Below are 22,425 nucleotides of genomic sequence, written 5' to 3'. Positions count from 1 at the left end.
ATAAGAGGTTTATGCACTTTAAGATGTAGTTACCTTGCCCACTAGTACATATGGCTCAATCAATTGTCCTGAACCCTGACCACTCAAACTAACAATTCTTCTCCCCATGGTGGAAATTAGGGAAGGAACTGAGAGAACTGGGTCAGCCATGGGAAGAGGGATGGATGCACAAGAGAGAACTGACCAGGCAGAGCAGAGAGGCCAGGACTAGTGAATATATCTCAGTGAGTGTTATGGTCTCTTCTTTTGTCTCATGTGAATGCTCTAATGTATATTTACATCTTGTCTGTCCCTCTAAGGACATTTGCAGAGCTAAATCCTCTCAACTTGCATAGCTTGTAATAGATGGGAATGTGTATGTGAAGAACCGATGACGAAGCTGTCCTGTGGATAGTGGTAAGAATAAGGCAGGAGGTGTTGATCATCATTAAATATGCATGAATTTTTAAGATTAATTAGCATTAGTGGAAAAACTAGCAGAGACTCTGCCAGAATATACTGCTTTTCTTAAAAGAATAGACTGAAAGCGGAAATCCTGGATGTATCTCCAATAGTCTGTTTGACTTAACCCATCTAGGAAGGGATGGGTGATGGGAATTTATGAACTTTAAAGTTTCTTCTAAACTTTGCTTATTCTATTCTTCTTCAAACCAGAAGCACTTCAGAGTTTTTGCAATCTCTGAAAAGCTTCCTTACTCAAATATATCAACAAACATACCCTCTATGTTGGTAATAACTATCTTCTTAAAGACATTCCTGCTGATTCTCTTTATTTTTGCCTGTGCTAAAAAAAAGAAATACATCTTCCCAAAAGCAAAAAAACTGTAGGCTTCAGATTTTTTTTTTTTAATTCAAATTGATCCTTTGTGAAAATAGACAGGAGAAAGTCAGAAAAGTTAAAATATATAGAAAATAAAATCCCATTTTGTTTGTATCATTTATGATATTTAATGATCTGCTCATGGATAGCTCAAGTTTATAGCCAAGTCATTAACTAGCAGTCTCACAAATATTTAGAGTTTTACACTGATACCGTCCTTGAGAATATATCCCAAGAATTATGTCGTCTCCACCAGAGATGAAATTTCTTGGGGGCAAAAACTGTCTCATTAACACCTACATCCTTCACAGCATAGGTGTGACATAGCGGACTCTAGGAACCATCGGATGAATGGAGAGATGGTGGGATGGATGGTTAAACAGATGGTTGCACAGATGGCTGAATAGATAAATACAATGAGTTATTTTTGTTATCTTAATCAATACACTCCTTTGGAAGGGCTTCAAGATGAATCTGTATAATGTTGAATTCTGTTGAAAGAGAGTCAGGAAGAGCCAGGGATTATAGAAAAACCCAGACAAAACACAACAAAACTTATCAGTATTAAAGGTTTAAAAAAATTTTACATTCCAAAGTCAATAAACCTGATTAAATATTTTTCTTTTCATATTTTAAAATCCTATTTTTCACTTCTTATCTTTCAGTACTCTCAAAATAATGCTGTGTCAATAATAGCTCCAAGGAGGGGTTTAGAACACTGCTGTGCTCTAGTCTAGACCCTAGCTGCTCAGAGTATAGTCTACCAAGCAGCAGTATCCCCATCTCCTGGGACTAGCTTAAAAATGCAGAATCTCAGGCTTTTCCCTAGAACTACAAGAATCTGCATTTTAACAAGTTCCTCAGGTGATTCCTACACAAATTAAAGTCTTAGAAACACTGGTTAAGATTCCAGATAATGAGTAGGGAGTGGTACTAGCCCAGAAGCCATGACCTCTGGGATCTGACACTTAGCGTAAGCTAAGTGTGATAAATCCTGAGTAATGTCCTGCTGGTAGAGAAGTCTGAGGAACTGAGGTAGAGAGATTGATATGTTGGAACATAAAAAATGAGTTTTGGAGGTGGAGAATGGAGGCTGTGGGAAGAGGAGACAGTGTATATGTATATAGAGGACAGTGGTAAAATTCATCTTCTAAGTAACAGGAACCTCAGGACATGCAGGAGGCTACAGTAAGCTGATTGAAATACAACACAAGGCCTCATTCAGATTCCACTGCATATGTGGATGAAAAAGAGGCTGCATAATAAACCTAATGAGCTCAGGGGAAGACAGCACATGGGCCCTACGAACTCAGAGACTGAAAGTAACCACATATGATGGTCTGAACATAAAAATTCCTAACTAAAAGCAGGTCATGGCCAGTAGTCACTTCCTGGGCCTATAGTTTTCTTGACAAAAGTCAATCTTTACCTTAAGTAAGCCTATTGTCTTTTTTGCATCTAAAATACCCTACCCCTGAAATGTCAGAGTAATCTCTATTTTCCAGACCCCTCAAGGGCACAGCCCACTGCACCAGAGCAGAGACCACAGAACCCTTCATGGTTACCTTGTCCCCCGCATACCATCTCTATGTGCTGTAAATGTTAGTTATTAACTCTCCTGTACCCACCAATGTAAAAGCAGTATGTGTCCCATTTTACTTTTTATTCAGTGCCAGAAATGTCCCTCTTTGCTTTCTCCCACCCCCTTAATCTACCAGAGTGGATTCCATGTAACCTTCCTTCTGTCTCCTCTTTTGATTCTAATGCATAAAATGAGCTGAAAAACTGTCATTCTCTGGAGCATTTTTTTAATCTGTTGAGATTTTGCTTCCTGGCAATTGTCGTCAGTTGGCTCAAATAAACTCATTGAAATTCTCTACACGTGTGGATGTTTCTTACGTCAACACACAGAAAGAGGATGGAAAATCCTGGAGTACTCAACTTGCCCCCAAAGCAAGCTGACTTCCCTGACATCACTGCTGAACCCTTCAGCCTCAGGGAAGAGCAGCCAAGTCCAAGTCCTTCTTGGGGAGGAGAACAATTGAGAGTGAACTGCCAGCCATATCAGATATTCTAACTTTGGCCAGAGAGATCAGTAGCCTGCAGCAAGCTGGGTGCTTACTTCAAAGAGCTAAGTCAGATCCAGGATGAGTGGTCAGAGCCTAACAGTGAGGAGGTGTGGCTGATACTAGTGTTATGATTTGACATATGGAAAATGAGGCAAATAGGTGAAGTGCTGCCCCACTCCTACCAGCTGGCTAGGTGGTCCTGTGCAAATCAATTCACTTGTTAATTGTATTTTTTAAGTTTATTTTTAGTGATTGCTCTTAGAATTAAATATATATAATTACAATTTACTTCAAGTTAATAATTCTGGTAAAACATAGCAACTTTGTTCCAATATAGCTCCATTTCCTTCCTCTTCCTTTGTGCTATTAGTGTCATACACACACACATATATATATGTATGTATATGTACATATATATGTATATATATGTATATATAATGAATATATATGAAATGAATATATGTATGTATATATGTGTGTATATATGTATATATACATATATATGTATGTATATGTGTATATATATGTATATATATATTTCTTCCTATGGATTCAAGGTACTGTCTGGATATATAATATGTAGGTTTCAAGTCTGTCCCAGCTTTTACTTTCCACCAGGCCCCAACAGAACTTCCAGTACATGCACATCCTATCAGTCAGCCAGTGATGTGTGGAGAGCTTATCTAATTTTCAAGGTCTCCCAGTTAAATTTCTGGCCACAGCCTCAGGCTGGCAAGGTTTAGTTGCTTCTTATTTGCTTTCTAAAGAATTTTCTAGTTTCACAGACAGTGCCCTGGACTCCACATTAAATCACCTCTGGCAACTCAGGGCTGGTTTTCATAGGCAGCCCCACCCTGGAAGAAGGGATGTGCTGATCTGGTAGGAATATGCGACAGCCCCAGGCAAGAAAGCTTTAGATTCCCATTGTTCCAAAGAAAACTCAGCAGCATTTCCTGAATAAATGTTTCTCAATTTGTCATTCGCCTTTGTCAGTTTCCAGAGCTCTGAAATGGTTGTTCTGGTTCATTTTCTCAAGTTGTTTTTAAGAGGAAGGATTTGTCATCTTCACTCTGCATGGCTGAGAAGTCCTGCCTCCTATTCACTTTAATGGGCTTTGAGTTTCTCATCAGTAAAATTAGGTCTCTTCCTCTCTAGTCCTGTGCTATTTCCACTGGACTGGGATTTCCAATGGTTGTGAAGAAATAGAGTGTATTAGGAGATAACATGGGACATATCACCTGAGGTTTGAGTATGAGCAATCTCACTGGACTCTGACTGGCTGAAGTATTTTAGAAGGACATGGGACAGCTCAGACACAAGATTGCTACTAGCACAAATCTAAAAGGATACTCCTTCCCCAAGTAAAAAAAACAATATTACGTCAGTTAATTATTGCACAACTAAATATTATACTCAGGCCACCCAAGGAAAGTAGAGACCAGGCAGGTAGCTACCTCACCTATAAAGGAAGAAGAGAAGGGAAAAGGGAAAGGAGTGAAGGAATAAAAGGATAAAAAAAGAAGAGGGCTGGCATTAATTCCATAAATCAAGCTTATTTTTAAAATCAGTAGCTTAAGTATATGCATCCCACTCAGAATGAAGTATGACTAAAGCCTCTTGCTTTGACACTGCTGCAATCTGAATGTATGTATCTCCCTCAAAATTCATATGTTGAAATCCTAATGCACAACATGATGGTATTAGGAAATAGACTCTCTGGGGTGATTAGATCATGAGGGTAGAGCCCTCATGAAAAGGAGTAGTGTTTTTATAAGAGACCTCACAGAAATCCCTCTCCCTTCCACCACATGAAGGCACAGTGAGAAGTTGATGTCTGCAACCCAGAAGAAGTTGGCCCGTCACCAGAACCTGACTCTGTTGGCACCCTGATCTTGAACTTCCAGACTCCAGAACTGTGAGAAATAAAGTTTTGTTGTTTATAAGTTACACAGTGTTAAAGAGAAAAACCACAGGACCCTAACGGTGTCACTTGTGCTAAAGCTCATGATACCAAAACTAGACATAATACCTGACCTAACTGCAGTTTTGACCTTCACCAGAAATGTAATCTTAATCAACCAGTCTAATTTTCTAATTTTCTGGTGGACATCAATGAGGCAATCTGAAATGTAGGCCCTCCCCATCCCTCTACCACCCACATAGGAAGAAAAGGTAATCTGCATGATAAAACCTTTGCCAATCTCTTCCCCCCAAAAAAAGATGTCTTAATCTGAAACTAACCCCCTCTTTTCTTTTGCTAATAACTACCCTGCCACACCCTTCTCCCTATAAAAATCTTCCATTTTGTACAACCCCTCAGAGTATCTCTCTGTTTGCTGGATCAGATACTGCCCAATTTATGAATCATTTAATAAAGCCAATTAGATCTTCAAATTTACTTGGTTGAATTTTGTTGTATAACACCAGACTGCGGTATTTTGTTATAGTAGCTTGAATGAGCTAATACAGACACACACCCTCCATTTTTCAGGCCCCTTCAAAAAAAGTTTGCAAGGGCAGAAGCAGAAGCTATGGCTACATGCTCATATGTGCCCACATTCCCTGCTTCTTCATCACATCTTGATACTGAAGCATACACACCAATGGCAGTAGGCACAGTCCATGCCTTCAGCCCTACTCCCCAGCTAAGGGAACGATGTCTAGATGAGTTTGCTCTCAGATGCTCTGATAGCATCTGAGAGAAGTGGAAGAATAGGAGAAGCAACCTAAGAGAATACCTGGGGTTTCACAGGGACAGGACCAGGCTGTGCACATGCAGTTATCAATGAGATCACGTGCACATATATGCAGATCTCCAAGGTGAATGTATATATTTGGATGCTGATACAAGTTTGCTTCATCAAGAGCTCTCCTCTGCTGCTTCAAGATGCATCCAGAAGTTGTGGACTCTCCATGATCTATACCCATTGCCATAGGACTCAATATAGGTCTATAACATGAATGCTTTCCCTCTCTTAGACGTGATACCTGTATGCAGTGCATAATCTGAATAATCGTACAAGAGAAAACTGGTAATCCAATAAAAAATTGTGTGCTTACTGCACCACAACTAATAAGTCGAGTAACAAGGAGTTGGGGCAAAGTGACTTTATTTTGAAAGCCAGCAAGCTGAGAAGATGGCAGACTAGCATCCTAAAGAACCAGCTTGAAAAAATATAGAATTTAGATTTCTTTTATGTCAAAGGAAGTGGGGAATGGGAGACATTTGAGATCAGAAAGTGATTGACCATAGACATGTGGACATCAGCAAAGGTCCAAGGAAGGTGGTGAACTTTGCTTTTGGTCAACAAACTCTGGTTACCGAGGTCTTAGTCACGAGGTTCCTATAAATCTTTTGATAAACAATCATTATTTTTGCACATACCTTCCTTACCTCCTTGGGGATATAGTTTCAAGCAGGGAGGTTGTTTCAGTAATTCCTAGACTACACGTTAGATTCCTTTAATGATTAGCATATCTACGTACAGGACTAAGCAAAGTTGCTAACTGACACGTTATGAGAATTGGGCGATCTCGAGCAAGAAGGAGTCAGAAAGACTGATTATCTTATTCTATTACACGCTGGATACCCAAAAACCTTAGAGCACAGGAAAAAGAGCAGTTTGAAAGACCCAGAATGCAGGGTACCACCACTAGGATAAATGGACTTAAACTATGTTTAATCACTGCATTTCTCTACTAAAGATATAAATTCCAGAAAGCAAGCATCTGATAGACCTTTCTTGAGCTGTGTGTCTATACCTTGGCCAGACCAGGGCAAGACATCTTGATTAACAGCCCTCCAGCACTGTATCTAATCAAGAAGAATAGTTCTCCAAAACAAAATTAAGGTGCTGTTCTCCCAGAAAGGAGAACCCACACTGAGCAGGTAAAAACAACAGATGGCTAACACAAAAAAATTAATTAGGGATCAGATTTCTTTACTGTAGGACTTCTCAGAGACTTTAATTAGCAAATTTTGTTTTTACAAATCCTTAATAGGGGATAAAATATGCAGAATTTCTCAATTATTTTAGCAAAGGATATTTTTTGACAGAATATTTCAAGAGAATGATAAGTATCCCCAGAAAACACTTTTTGGGAAATTAGATCATGTTGCCTCTGTGCCTACAAATATTATAGCCCAAGAGGGCAAGAAATTGCCTGTCTTATTTACCACTAAATCTCCAATACCTAGAACACGCCTGGCACAGAGAAGACACTCAATAAATGGGGACACTGAATGAATCTGTTTACATTTTCTATGCATTCCATCTCTGAAAGTCTGAATTACATGAGGCATTGCAAGCACCATGCTCATCAAAAAGAAATTGAGTTAGGTCATTTATATTGTGCTAGCTAAGGTCTGAGCAAACTATCCATCCTCTGCAGAGCCCCAGAGTCATATTGCTAAAGGTAAAATCCAACCATGTCACTCCTATGCCTAAAACACTTTAACGCCAATCTCAGGCCTACTCAGCATAAACTCCAGAACACGATATACAACAGCTGCACCCCTTCTAACCACATGTCCTGCTAAAGTAGGGAGGAGACATGAGGACTAAATGTTAAATAAACTGTATTCAGAGCCTGCCTTGTGCTGCTGCCAGAACAAAGGAAGATTCTTGGGATTACTAGCAAACCATTTACCCATATCATGAAGGGAAAACAGTCTTTAAGTTGTAAATTGAATAGGGGGGTAGGGGGAGGGTGAAGTGGGTAAAGGGAATCAAATATATGGTAGCTGAAGGTAATTGGACTTTGGGTGGTAATCACACAATAGAAAATATAGATGTCAAATTATAATGTACACCTGAAAATCATATAATTATATTAACCAATGTTACCCCAATAAACAATAAAAAAAGAAATCCAAAAAAAAAGTTGTAAATTGATTCCCTACCATCAAAACCACCACGGGGAACCTATGGAACAAAGGCTGGAGATTGCCAGCATGCTTTCTTGATAGGTACTCATACCTCTCATGCTACTTACCCTATCCGTCACACTGCATACCCATACCATCAAAGGAAAATAGGTAAACAGAGTCTTTAAACTGTAATACATAGAAACTAAGAATGATATATAAACTGAATTCCCTGAATACTTGGGGTCTGTCTCTGTCCCTCTCATGATCTTTTCTTTCTATCTCTCTGTCCCACTCAGCTCTTTCATTCTGTCTTTGAGAGGAGACCATGACTGTCTGTGGAACATTATTCCTTCTCTGATAAATTTTACCTCTATCTCTGGCATCTGCTTGAATTCTTTCCTGCATCCAGTCAAGAACCCTCCCTCTCTTGGTGCAGGACTTGAATTTCCATTGGCAGGAATTCACCCTGTACTGCCTCATTGCCTCTCTCCAAATCCCACTTTATTCTCCAGGAAAACAATTATATGTCTCTAAATGTGAAGAGTGTTTTACCCCTTGATAACTCTGCAAACACTGCTTCCCTGTCTGGAATGCCGTTTGCCATTCTCTTTATCCACTTAGAAAACTCATCTTTCAAAATCCAGCTTAACTGTTAACTCTACTGTGAAGTTTTCTCTGATCTCATCTAACTGCCAGTTCAGATCTCCAAAAAATGTCTCTCTCCTCTGAACTGGCGTCTTTATGAATTGCTGCATTCATCATATGCTGTATATTTGTTTCTCTTCTCTTTTAGCCTGAGAGCCCCTTAGGAATAAGAAATATGCTTGTTCACCTGAGTCATTGTAGTTTCTAGTTCCTAGTACCTAGCACTTAGCTGCATCTAACCAGCATGAGAAAATCCTCCAAGAGTTTCAGACAAAGGGAATGTGTTGCTAGAAACTGGATCCATGAGTGATAGAAAAGGCTGAGCATCAGGAGCAGTGAGCATCTTAGTTTTGGTTTTGAAGAAGCTGGCTTGAGATCAAGTTCAAATGCAAGCAATTTATTGAAAAATGCAAGAAATATGGGTAGATGAGGGGAAGTGCTACAGGAGGGGAAGGCAATGCAGCCACTATAGGGCATCTTATTAAGTCAGATACCAAAGTGGCCAGCTGGAGTTTGGTCATGTTACCAGTCTAAAATCCATGTGCCTGACACTTGGAAAGGCTAAAAGACAAAATGTCAGAATTTGGAGTAAGGAAAGTTAATTGATCCAGAAGACTCCATTGGAGAAGATGGGAGACCTAATCTTCAAATCCATCTTTAAAAGGTAGTGACTTCAAGCTTCTTTTATGTCAAGGGAAGGGGATATGAGAGGGGCTGTTTTTGTAAAACTCAAGCCAAAAACAGAGTTTCTCTAATGATTAGAATGTCTATATGCAAGATCAAGCAGAAATTATTAGCCCGAAGGCCATGGAAATAGAGCAGGCTTGAACGAGATGGAGTCAAAGAAAGATCAAGCATTTCACTCTGTTACAATCTCACATGGACTCTCTAGAAAACAGTGCAAAATGCACACCTCGGAATCGCCCTGGCCAAGTTGGGAGGGATCTAGAGTATTTACTCCTGTCAGTCATTGGTTATGGGCTACCCCCTCAAGGGAATACTAATTCTTAGCACTGTCAGCCTACTGTACACACAAACTAAGTGGGTTCTAGAAGCTGGAGTATATAGCTCTCCAACAAAAACACAGGCAGGAGACTGAGGCAACTCTGAAGTTTACAAAAACAGTAATAGCTTTACCCCTAGGCTTGACCTAAGAGGTCAAGTGGAATTGTTGCAGAGCTAGAGCCTTAGAGGCATTTAGCCACTCCCACAGATGGCACAAGCGGCTGAGATGATTATTCCTACCTCCTGCCCTTCAGTCTCCTACCAGAAGAAGCCACTTGAATAGAGTCTGACACCAGCCAGCACCCAGTGATACAGAGCAGAGTAGAGCAAAGGATAGCAAATGGGCCCAGGACTAGCAGATTACCGTGATATGGTAGAGCTCTATGCTCTCCCCCAAACCAGCAGCATTAGAATTACCTGGACGGTTTATATAAACTGCAGATTCCTGGGCCCTAATGAATTCTTGGCCTAATGAAACTGAACCTTGCACATAGTTCTCAAGGAGTTTTTATATAAAATGAAATTTGAGAACTACTGTAGAAGTAACTTAATATAAATGTCTTGGAGATAAAAAAATTAAATCGAATAGAATATATAACAAGATGAGAGTTCTATTTCTTGCCAGTCCAATAACTCAATTAACAAAAATGGTCCTTTTCATTTAATCTAAGTTTAACTACATAATAATAAGTCCTTGATATTCATTTTACAGAAAAAATAATCAAAGTCAAAGGATATTGGAAAATATATTCATAAAAGCCTGAGGTAGCACCAGGGAACAGGGTTCAAATTACAGATGCTTTTGTTGGTACATTTGTCATGCTATATCACTATAATTATTTTATCATCATTTGTTTGTTTGCTTGCTTATTTATCATCATGGCTGTCTCTCCTACTAAACTAAGTTCTTTGAGGACAAGATTGTGTCTTGTTACATTCTGCATGCCCAGCACAAAACATGGCCAGTTTTATACCAGGAGTCTCATAAATGTTTGTGGAATTAAATTCAAAATCTACAGCTGCCCCTTAGCCACTAATGACTAAGGTGGCTCTTTTAGGCACAGGCCAACTCAGGATGTGGCCAAAGAATTTTCTTTTTAATTTCCAAAACTCCTTCAGGTTTTCCATTAAATCAATCTTTACAACTTTTTCTTTTGGTTTTGAGCATTCATGTGGTAAAGTTGTTCAATGATGCATTATACATGATATATTGTGTTTATTTCAGAATAATTAAGCAATTGTTATCATAGAAACTGCCTTGCTCAATTTTATTAAGAAAAAGCCCCCTTTTCCTAAGACAGTAATATATTCAGATTAAAAAATATTCCAAGGCAAGAATCAGACAAAACAAGCATTGAAAAGCACAAATACAAAATAAAAAAAAGATTAACTGTGTTCTAAAATGAGATGAACAAAACCAATTTATCAATTTTACTGTTTCAAAGGAAAGGACAAGAGGATGAAAAAAGCATCAAAATTTTTTCCATTACCATAAAAACTCATATAGGGACATTTATTTACAGGGAAATAAAAATAGAAACATAATGCTACATGTAAAATAGAAAGCCTGTTAGCCCCAAAGCTACAGCCATTTGGAAAACAGTTCCCAGAAATTAATTAAGAGGATTCACTGAAATCAGCTAGACATAGGTTGAAATCCAGGACCCACCATAAAACAGCTATATGATCTTATGCAAATTACAAGCTATGTACTTTTATCTTATCATTTTAAAAAATAGAAAAAATGATGCCTACTTTATAGGGCCGGTTAACCAGTGCACCTTAATTATTAACTACTGTCTTACTGTTTATAAAGATTGGAGCTAAATAAAAATACCAGCTCTTCCCCTTGAATAGTCTTCTGGCTACCTGGTGTGTCTAATGAAATGATCCGGCACAGAAAGGGAGAACAGAGGGAAAACACAACAGCAAGAAACTATAGATCAGGGGTCTGCCATGGAAGGATATCAGAGGGATGAGAAATTATTCCCAGATAAAGCAAGCCAGGGGTCTCGAGTTTGTGTATCAGTCTAGAGTTGACAGTTATGAGATAGTGATGAAGAGCAGGGACTTTTCAGTCACCCTAGGTTCTAATTCTCACTCTATCACCCACTAACTAGCTGTGTGACCTAGGGAAAGTTACCTATTCTCTCTGTGCTTCAATTTCATCATTTAGAAAAATTGCATAATAATGCCTAATTCATTGGATAGCTGTCAGAATTAAGTGTGATCGTGTGTGCAGTATGTTTATTACAATGCTTGGCACATAATAAATGCTCAGAAAATGCTAGCTAGTAGTATAGTAGTAGTAGAGTCTTTGTTTCCAGGTCCTGGTTCAGGAATAGAATAACAGGGCACAAATGTGGTAACTACAACTGGGTCCAATAATCTAATTTTAACTAGCAACAAATATGACACGATGGAGTTGAGCCAAACCTACTGACAGATCAAGCAGGCTCTGTTCTTGGTAGAGAATTCTGGGAAAGGCAAACAGGCAACTCATGAAAATGTCAAAACTGAAGTGCAGTAGTTCCTATCTCTACAGAGATCAGTTATTCAGTAGTCTCTCTCACTTGGAAAGTAAATAAAAAAGCCTTCTAAGCAATCTAAATCATTGTGATAAAGGCCATGAAACAAATTTTTTTCCTCATAGGAAACTTTTCATCCCCTGATTCAGATCTTTTTTACTCTTTACTTACAATTTTAATGAACATTTGTTTTTGGTTTCCTAGCCCATGACTAACATGGGGAGAAAGGGTAAACTTCTAGAGGTAGGAATCTTGTCGAAAGGGAGGCACCATAAAATTATACAAACTAGAAACAAATCTTACAAAGTATAGCAGTCTCACACCATTTCATGCAAAGGCAAATTGCCCCAGATGCCTCATAAACCAAGAAAGCACAATATAGTGCTAAATGTTCACAATGATAATTTTGAGCCCCCTCATCATAATAAATAGTATTACCAACCACCCAGTGGATCAAGCCAAAAAACCAGAAGTCACTTTCTTTGCCTCATCCTACATATCTAATCTATTGGCAAGTCTTATCAGCTTTAAATCCAAAATATATTCTGGATTTGCTCATACATGTCTCTTTACCTCTACTTGGTCCAAGGCACCACAATCTCTTGCCTGGATCATAGCGATGACTCCTAACTGGCCTCCACAATAACCCATTCACCTAAGTGAGCTTTCAAAACCAAATATTAGTATATGTCAATTCCCTGATTTAAATCTCTTGTCGTTTTCTATTCCTTAACAGGAAAATCAAAACTCAGCGTTCTGTTCTAATCGACTACTGCTTTCTTCACTGGCTTACTCACCACCCCCCAGTCACATTCTCCATCTCTCTGTTCCTTGAATATTCCAAGATCACACCCAATTGAGACCCTTTGCACTTGTTCTTTTCTCTTCCTGAATTGCTCATCTCTCAGATCTTCATAGCCAACAGCTGAAATGTTACCTCCTCTCATAAGTCTTCTCTGTTCACTCGGCCCAAAGCAGACACCCAATCATTCTATTACTTCACCCTGTCTGAATATTTTGCATAACATTTAACACCACTGGATATTTCTTGTTTATTTCATAGATAGCATAATCTATTTCCCTATACTGGCAATTGGTCTTGTATCTCTCATTAACCTGTGTGTCCCCAGTACCTAGAACAGTGTCTGGCACCTAATAAATGCATCATAAATATTTGTGAAATGAATACAAATGAATAAATCTGCCCTCCAATTTTTTTTTTTTTTGAACAAGACATTGTCTATGAATCTTAGAACATCATTATAGGATACACACAAGTCACTTACACCGCCCCCCCATCACTAATTGGGTTCTGCCAATGACTAAGAACCTCTACTATGCCTGATGACAAGAGGTGTGAGTATGTTCTTGCGGGAGGACAACCTGATGGAGGACTTTTGGAGACATGAATCTGGAGAGCATGTGCAGGATATATTACAGAGGAAAAGGCAAAAGCCAAAGCGACCACTTAGATATTTATTGTATCTATCCAGGCATGAAATTATGGAGCCTGAACTAGTAACAGCAAAAGGAACAGATGCAAGGACCATAGTGTGAAAGAAATAACAGTGTTGGAGGCTGATTAGATTTGTGGAGGGAGCCACAAGGGTGGACCTCTGGGAGTTCAAAATCTTGGCAATCATCTTCTCTCACTTATATCAAGTCTGTTTTAGGTAAGTAACAAGCTGCTTGATTTAATAAAGAAATATAGATTCATAAATTGATATAGCAGAATGTTCCTTTCAAATTTAATTTTCTTTCATGATAATCATGAAAATCATGCATTCTTTTAAAAGACTGAAAAGACTTTTTTTTTTTACATCAATAACATAGCAATCAAAAATGTTAAAATAGGACACGATTCCATAGTATAACAGTTAGCACATCTGTTTTACACGCAGAAGGTCCTGGGTTCATGCCCCAGTGGAGCCACGGCCGATGGTCTACAGCCATGCCACCCTGAACAAGCCCGATGTCTGATCTCGGATATTAAGCAGGGTCGGGCTTGGTTAGTACTTGGATGGGAGACCACCTAGGAAGACTAGGTGCTGTAGGCATAAATAATAATAAATAATAATAATAAATAAATAAACAAACAAATAAATAAATAAATGTTAAAGTAATTATAGCTATGTATTATATGAATAAAATTACTTTGAAAAAATTCAATTGAAAACAACAATTGGATCTATTTTAGTCTTTTTAACACTTGACTTGGCTGAAGCTTTCATTTGACCTATACTTGCTGTGGTATAACAAACTACTAAAAACTTAGTAGTTTAAACATAGTTCTGTAGTCAAAAGCCTGGCACAGGTTTCACTGGGTTAAAACCAGTGTGGGTAGGACTACTTTCCTTTCTGTGACTCAAGGGAAGAATACATTTCCTTGCCTCTTCCAGCTTCTAGAGGCTGCCCATATTTCATGGCTTGTGGCCCCCTCTCACATCTCCAAAGTCATCATAGTTGCATCTCTGTGACCCTTCTTCCATCATTGAATTTCTCTCTCTGACCACAATTGAAAAAGGTTCTTCTTATCTAAGGGCACTTGCAATTAGATTGATCCTACCCGGAGCATCCCTGCTAATTTCTGTCTCTAGATCCTTAACCTAATCACATCTGCAAAGGCCCTTTACCACATAAGGTAACATATTCACAGGTTCTGAGGCTGAGGCATGGATGTCTTTGGGAGGCCGTTATTTTGCCAGCCACATGGGGGTATCCTATAGTTAGTTAGTTATTGGTTTTATCTGTTAACAGTAATTTTTTTTTTTTTTTAAGTTGCCCATTCCTGTGTTTTGTCACTGGATTCTCCTAGTGGCTACTCACAGTCATGGTAGAAAGAGGCAAATAAAAAACCTGACTTAATCAAATGTATTTCCAATTTTTTTCTAAAGATATTTTATTTCGTCTATATTACACCTCCGACTTGTCCTAGAAAGAATTTAAGGACCCTTAAGGATACTTAAGAATATGATAAGGATGACGTGTCAGGTATAGGAACAGCAGCCCCCTCTCTTTCTCTCTTATAATATGAACTATCTTGCAACATTAGAGCCTAATGGTTCAGAACATAAGCTCTTGGACCAGACTGCTAGAGGGAACGTCTGTCCCTAGCTTCATCACCTCTTAGCTGTATTTATAGACATGTTCCTAATTTCTCTGCGATTCAGCCTCCTCATCCATAAAATGGAGTTCATTCATTCAATCAATATTTATTGAGCACTTATTTTGTGTAAGCATAATTCTAGGCACTGGGAATTTATCCAGGAAACACACACACTGCATTGAGGGTTGCTAAGAAACTCACCCATCCTCACCCCCAACTTCATGTCTGCCCCAGCCTCTATCCTAGGACCCTCTGAACTTGCCACAATCTAGCAACTAAAAAGGTGAAGCCTGGCAGAGCAGGGGCCCTCCAGAAGCTTGCCACAGTGCCGTTGCCTGCATCTGTGTCTGGGTCGTAGCAATTGTTAATTGTGTTTTAATATGGCCTTCAGATGCAGCAGTGAAAAAATAAACTGACAAAAATTCCCTTTGGACCTTGATAGAGGAGACAGACAATAAAGCATATAAGAGAAATGTATATATCTTATAGGGAAATGGGTAAAATAAGTGCTATGGAGAGAAATCAAACAGGGAAGAAAGAGAGAATGCCAGGTTTAAGTAAAGTGATCAGAGACAGCTCACTGAAGAGGAGACATAGGAGAAAAGATCTGAAGAAGGGGAGGGAACGAGCCATGAGGACATGCGGGGAGGAGCAGCAGAGCACAGGCCTTTAGGGAGGACCAGTCTGGCCTGGCCTGGGAACCACAAGGAGCATAAGTGAGCTTGGAATGGAGGGAGATGATGAAATGTAATACTAGGACTTGACTCATAGGGTAGTTGTGAAGATTAAGTGAATTACATTTAATTAATTAATTGAATGATCCTAATCCTAACCCTTAGAGCAAGGTCTGGCATCCAGTAAGTTTTAAATAATAATTTTTTTTAAAAATCTATTATTTTAACCATTATTTCAGAAGTATGCCCTATTGAACAAAGTTCAAATGTTTCCCCCAGGACTATAATTTCATTCCTCAAAACACCCTTTCAAGGTGTTTCATTACCTCATGGCCCCAAAGATTCAGCACATTAGCCCGTCTCTGGAGGTGTCCAGACTTGGAATAACAGAGGCGCTTTTACATCCCAGAACCCCGGCAACATCACATCCTGTGTGTTTCTCCTCCAAGGAAAGATTCTCCAATATTTAGAAATTCAGAGTTTGGGTTGGAATCCTTAGTAATCATGCTGCACATATTGTCTTAGAGATTCAAGGTATAGTGTCCAGCACTCTGACATTGCTGCTCTTGTGTTTTCTTCTTCCCAAAATATCCTGCCCAACACTCTGTATTTGCCCAAGGGTTTTAAGGCCACTCGTTGAGGTTTTTCTAGCCTGTGCTCAACACAGCCCCCTGGTATCCTCCCAATCAGGGTGGTGGCCTTTAGCTCTAACATTAAGAAGCTCCAATTCTAGGGGAAGATGATCAGTCTGTGATGCAGATATGTGTGCCCGAAGAGTTGTAAAATCCCAGTTGAAAACACACACACACACACACACACACACACACACACACACACATCAAAAAAATCAGTATATCCTTTCCCACATATTCAGAGTACGAATGTGGCCATATCACCTTTCTTTTTTACGTAAATACTCAAACACTTTGATGCCCTATTAGCAAGAGTAGTATTGGTATCTTGGGTTATGTTCAACTTTAACTAGTCCAAATATCTCCTAAGAGCTTACACAATGCAACAATGTTCAGACCTGCCCCTCCAAACCGAGTTGAAAGGGAAGTGGTTGGATGGGTCCAGGACTGCCACGTCTTCTACCTAGTGTGACTACGGGGACTGGTTCTATCCAGTCCTTGCCATGCTTGTTCCCTCACTGGGACTTAGAAGTTATGAGTCTTTCAGATGACACCCTAATTCTCAGGAATTTTTTTCCTTTATTCTCTTTACTGTGCCAGGATAGTGGTTTCAGAGGAGCTACTAATGATGAATGATGCATCACATAGAAACCAGCATTTGTCACAAACTTTAATTCTTGATCCAGGTCATCAGCCTAGATGTCCCCTATTTATAAAGTTGATTTTATTTTAGAAACCTCATATCCCCTTCCTGCCTTGGGTCTAATAGGAGGCCCGTAACCTTCCTCGTCAGGCCCAGCTAACCAGACTTCAAGGAGCCAAGTTTGGAAATTCGGCTCCTTGTCTTCCAAAACGCCTTGGGCTCGTAGGCAAAATCAATTGTCATCTTCCCCCAAAATCTGTTTCCCCCAGGTAGCTGCCTTCCTGGATGCCAAAATTCAGATATGCCCGAAACTCAGAAGAACGGGTGCCTATAAGCCCTATATTAAATTAAATTAAAACGGCTGCTCAAGAAACAGCACAGCAGCAAGACGAGCCTCTCTTGATATTACATATGCCCAGACATTTCAGATGAAAAAGCGAAGGCTGATGACAAAATCAGATAATGCAGTGTGAGCTATTTGTATCTGACACATTTTTATTGGATCTGTCTAAACATCAGAATACATTTCATTAATTTCCTCTTTTGTCTGATTTGGGTGAGCCCAGGAAGACTTGAATAATTAAGAAGTGCAGACAGTAGTACAGATAGTGTAACTCTTCTTTAAATATGTTGGTACTGACAGAGCTTTCAGAAAGATATTCTGACATAGAAACTCCATTCTCTTCACTGTTAAAAATATTCGTTAAAAGCAAATTGCTAGCAGATGGAAGCCCTCAAGACCTCCCACAGCAAGAGGAAAGTGTTGCTGCTGTGGGTAAGAGATGCACAAGGTCCAAAGATATTAACCTGTCTCCTCCCTTGTGCTAAAAGGAAGTGAGAGCCAGATGCATCATTTACTCTTAATTGTGCATTATAGCCTAGAGACAAAATGCTTTAAGACACGTGGTTTGAATGAGCTGGGAGAAACACATTCTGCTCACCAGAATTGTTAAACAGTTTATGGAACAACACTTTGGGAGAGGCTGATCCCTGGCCAACAATATCCTGGCCACCTTAATCTCCAGATCCGTCTCCACAGTTCTTTTCGTCTGGAGCTTATTGGAAAACCTCAATTTCCTCTCAAAGGGAAAACTGATTAGGAATTGGCTTTCTCAGACTCTGAATCATGTACCCCGAAGCCAGGGATAACAAACAGATTTTCATCTAAAGGGACAACTCCGATCAATAATGGATTCTGCATCTACATGCAGCTGACAGCCAAGAGTAATGTCTGCTTAGGCATGGAAGTGAGGAGCTTGTCTCATTCACTTCGGAATTCCCAGGGCCTCGAACAGAAGGTACTCAATCGAAGCATGTTGAATGAATGAATGAATGAATGAATGAACTAATGAATCTATCACCTCTGGCTTCTATCTTTGAAAAAGTGCAGGGTTGTAGAAATCACACTAAACTAGGAGATGTTAGTTCTAGGGCTGCCAACTACCTGGTTAAGTCTCTTTACCACTAAGTCTCATTTTCCCTGTCTCTAAAATGAATACAGCAATATTCACCCTGATTGATCAGCAGTTGAAATTATACATTATACTGGAAACAACCCAGTGCCATGTGTTCTTCTGTACCGAGTCCACCAGTTTGCCACTTTCCTATCAGCCATTCGGAATAAGCCTGTCTGACCCTCAGGAACTCATAGAGACATACATGATTCTTTTTCAGCTGCAACCTCTTCCTGGAAACCAGCCTCAGGAGGACTGAGAAAGACCAGCAATCAGAATTTCAGAAAAGGTAGTTCGCAATGAATAGACTCATTGGTAATGAAATCGTTAACTCCTGAGCAAAATTACGGGGTGAACTTTACAATAACATAATAAAAGGAGAACATGAAAAATCTAAGTGCTACACGGTGACATTTAGATACAAGAGGTTTTCAGAGGTATCTCCTTGACAACCAAAGGCAGAGTGCAGGGAGCATAACCTTCTGTAGCCTCTTTCTGTCAAAACAAACTATCACTTCATTACATCTGTTCTAGATGGAGGGCTCTCTGTGTTCCACAAAAAAAAAATCATATTTACTTATTAGAGTAGATTTCCTCCTTGGTTTACATAAATTCAGAAATGAAAATCCCAGGGACATTAGAGAATCACATTCAAAATTTTAGGGTAGCGTTCCAGCTCCTCAATGATCAGGCCTATCTCTTCATTCTCTCTCCTTGGCTCAGATCTCCCCAAAGGCTTTTTATTTACCTGGAATAAAACCCCAAATCCTTATAACGCTGGCAAGGCCTGCGTGATCTGGCTCAGCATTAGCTCCCCACATGCATATGCTACCATATCGCCCCTCACATAGTCTGCCGTAGGCATGCACTTTCTTAAACAGTGATTCCCCACTCCAGACCTCTGCATGCGCTGTGCCTTCATCCTGGAACATTATTCACCTAGACATGCACAAGAATCTCTCCTTCCTTTCTTTCATGTCCTTTTTGACATATTACCTTATCAAAGAGGACTTCCCTGGCCATTCTATTTGAATTAGTACCTCCCACCCCCATTATCAATTTTCTAACCCTTTTAACATTTTTCTTCATTGCTCTTATACTATTGTGTGTGTGTGTGTGTGTGTGTGTGTGTGTGTGTGTGTGTGTGTTTATTTACTTTTGGTTTATCTTCCCTTATCAGAATATAAGCTCCTAAAGGCAGGCACTTTGCTTTGATTTCACAGCTATATCCCCAATGCCTACAGCAGTATTTGGTGTGCACACATCTCCATACTCTAGCACATTGTTGCCTCTCCATGTAGAATACCTTTTCCCTTGTTCGTGGTTCCCAAAAGGAGCTGTCTACCACGTACAAGAGTGGAACTGACTGGGAGGAAAAGACAGAAAGTGGGAAGGGGGAGCTTGCCAGAAAAGGTTGTAGTAAAAAAAGAAAAAGTGAGAGAAACACAGGGAAAACTGGAGGAATAATTTACTCTAGAGAAGGAGAAGGAAAAGAATGCGGGGGAGCCCCTCAGTGACCATCCTCACCAACCGCAGCCTCGTGCCTCAGACATGTATTTAAGTGTCTGCTTTGTTGCCAACATCTAGGATGCAGTCCTTATCGCCCCTCCACTCTTCCCACCTTTCCATCCATCAAAATGTTTCAGGATCCATTTAGATGTCCACCCAGAGGTTCCCCCACCCCAAACCCTCAGAGTTCAGAGTACATGTAACCCTGCAACCTCGGTTAGGTCCTCTGTCCAGCATTAGAGAAAGGTGTGGGTTTTTCCCCCATTTTTTGCCCCTCCAATTAGATCTAACTAAACTCCTTGGGAAACAAAAATATATAGACTTCTGAGATATATTTGAATACTGACTCTAATATTTAGTACCGTATTTCATTGAATACTAGCTGATGTAAGACATAGCATTATATCATACTCCACTGCAAACAGAAAACTACTGCCAGTTAGTGGTAAGAATGCATCAATTGTAACATGCACCCTGATTGCAGGGATCTAAGAATGTGAAAACGGTGCAACAAAAAATTGGTGAAACACTGAAAGTGTGTGGCTTTAGAAAGTGTCAAAACCTCTTTGAACTTCGGACTTTACATTTGTGAAATGAAAACAATACTTTTTAATTCATTGAACAAATATTTAGAGTGCTTAAGTGTTGGGATTTTTTTCATTGAATGGAACAGGAACTGGCTCTGGTTGACTTCAGCAAAAGGAGGTTTAATAGAAGGATATAGAGGGCTCAGAGAACTAAAGAGAGGATGGAGAAGCAGGCACCAAAGGAGTACTGAGAGCTAGGAAACAGGAACCATGGCAACAGTATCCCACCAAGAGGGATCCGATCAGGAGAGAGATGCTGGTACTCAAGGCCTCCTCTTGCTCTTGGGAAAACTCAGAAGTCTCTCATGGATGGAGCCTGCTCCCTGGCGTAAGGGTCTGTGTCAAAATCTGCCCCCTTTGGCTTTCAAAGTTGGAGGCAAGCACTTGAACTTGCCATCTCATCAAGACTATACATAACAGGAGATAATTCCAAAAAGTGATTTGAAACACTATTAGGAAGGCAAGAAAGGGAGATTGGATGCTACCTGGAAGAACAAAAACCCAAAGAAAGATAAATTTCATGAAATGGTTTCCAATATGTGACAGGCAATGCCCCAGTCATACCCATGCTTTCTTAAGGGTTACATCCAGTGAAAGAAGTAGGTATTACAAAATAATAATAACAATAATAATAACAATAATAACAATAATAACAACAACAGCACTAATAATAACAATAATAATAATGGGATATTTTCAATTAAGAAAATAGACTTAAGTGAGAGAGAATAAGTGGGGAAACCTATTGTTGGCTAAATCCAATAGCCCATTTTCAGGCCCATTTTTCATGAACTGTCAACAGCTTTTAACACAGCTAATCACTCCCTCTCTGTGAAAACTTTCTTCATTTGGCTTCGAGGAGATCATGTCCTCATGGTTGTCCTCCTTCTTCACTATCTGTTCTTTCTCCTTTGCTGAATCCTTCATATCCCCAACCTTTAAATATTGGCAGGACTCAGGGCTCAGTCCTCAGACTCTGACTCTGTCTACACTCACTCCCTTGGTGAGTCCATTTAATTTCAAGATTTTAAATAATATCTACACACTGAAGACTGACAGATTTATTTCTCCAGAACTATCTACACTGAACTTCAGACTCATGTAACCTCCTGTCTCAATGTCTCCACCGAGATGTCTAATCAGAGGTTCAAACTTATCATGTCTGAATCCTCATCTTCCCTCTGTCAAGTGGGCCCCACAATCACTTTTTAGGCAATGGCTACTCCATCCTTCCACCAACCTTGGTGTCACTTTTGATTTCTGTCTTTTTCTCACACCCCACAGTTAATCCATTGGCAAATCCTGTTGGCTCCACATCTGACCACTTCTCATACCTCCACCACTGCCACCTTGGTCCAAGCCAACCTCATCTCTCCTGGGCTATTTTAACAGCCCCCAGATTTCCCTATCTCTGCCCTTGCACCCCTACATTCGAATTTCAGCACAATGCCTTAAGTAATCCTTTAAAAATCTAAATCAGATCATGTACCCCTCCTCGAAACCTTGTGATGGCCCACAGATCCTCACAGAATTTCCTTCTAACTTCTCCAAACCTTATTTCCTGGCTCTCTCTTGTTCATTCACTCTGCTCTGGCATGGTTTCTTCTCCAAGTTTTTGCAATTGCACTTGACTCCTGTTTTTCCTCTAGTTTTCCTGGCTTTCTCCCTTACCTTTTCACATCTTTATCAAAATGTCATCTTCTCAACTAGGCACTCTTTCACTACCATGTTTAAAATTGTACCACCACCACCACCACCCCAAACACACACCCACGCACAATCCTCCTTCTTCATTCCACATTTTATTTTCTCCATATTGCTCATCACTATCTGGCATGTTATATATTTTACCTATGTGTGTGTTTCCCCTAGAATGTAAACTG

General features: G+C 39.7%; 1 protein-coding gene and 1 pseudogene across 1 annotated transcript in view; both read left to right on the top strand.

Annotated features, from left to right (window-relative positions):
- GNG12 (G protein subunit gamma 12) overlaps nucleotides 1-22,425 on the top strand; it is a 203,283-nt gene that overhangs the window by 51,510 nt on the left and 129,348 nt on the right. The window lies entirely within an intron of this gene.
- On the top strand, nucleotides 13,879-13,994 carry LOC120583450 (uncharacterized; annotated as a pseudogene).

The sequence above is a fragment of the Pteropus medius genome, unplaced genomic scaffold (assembly GCF_902729225.1).
Source record: "Pteropus medius unplaced genomic scaffold, Ma_sr-lr_union100, whole genome shotgun sequence".
Lineage (NCBI taxonomy): Eukaryota > Metazoa > Chordata > Mammalia > Chiroptera > Pteropodidae > Pteropus > Pteropus medius.
Note: the sequence above shows the minus strand (reverse complement) of the source record. Positions and strands in the feature narration are given on the sequence as shown.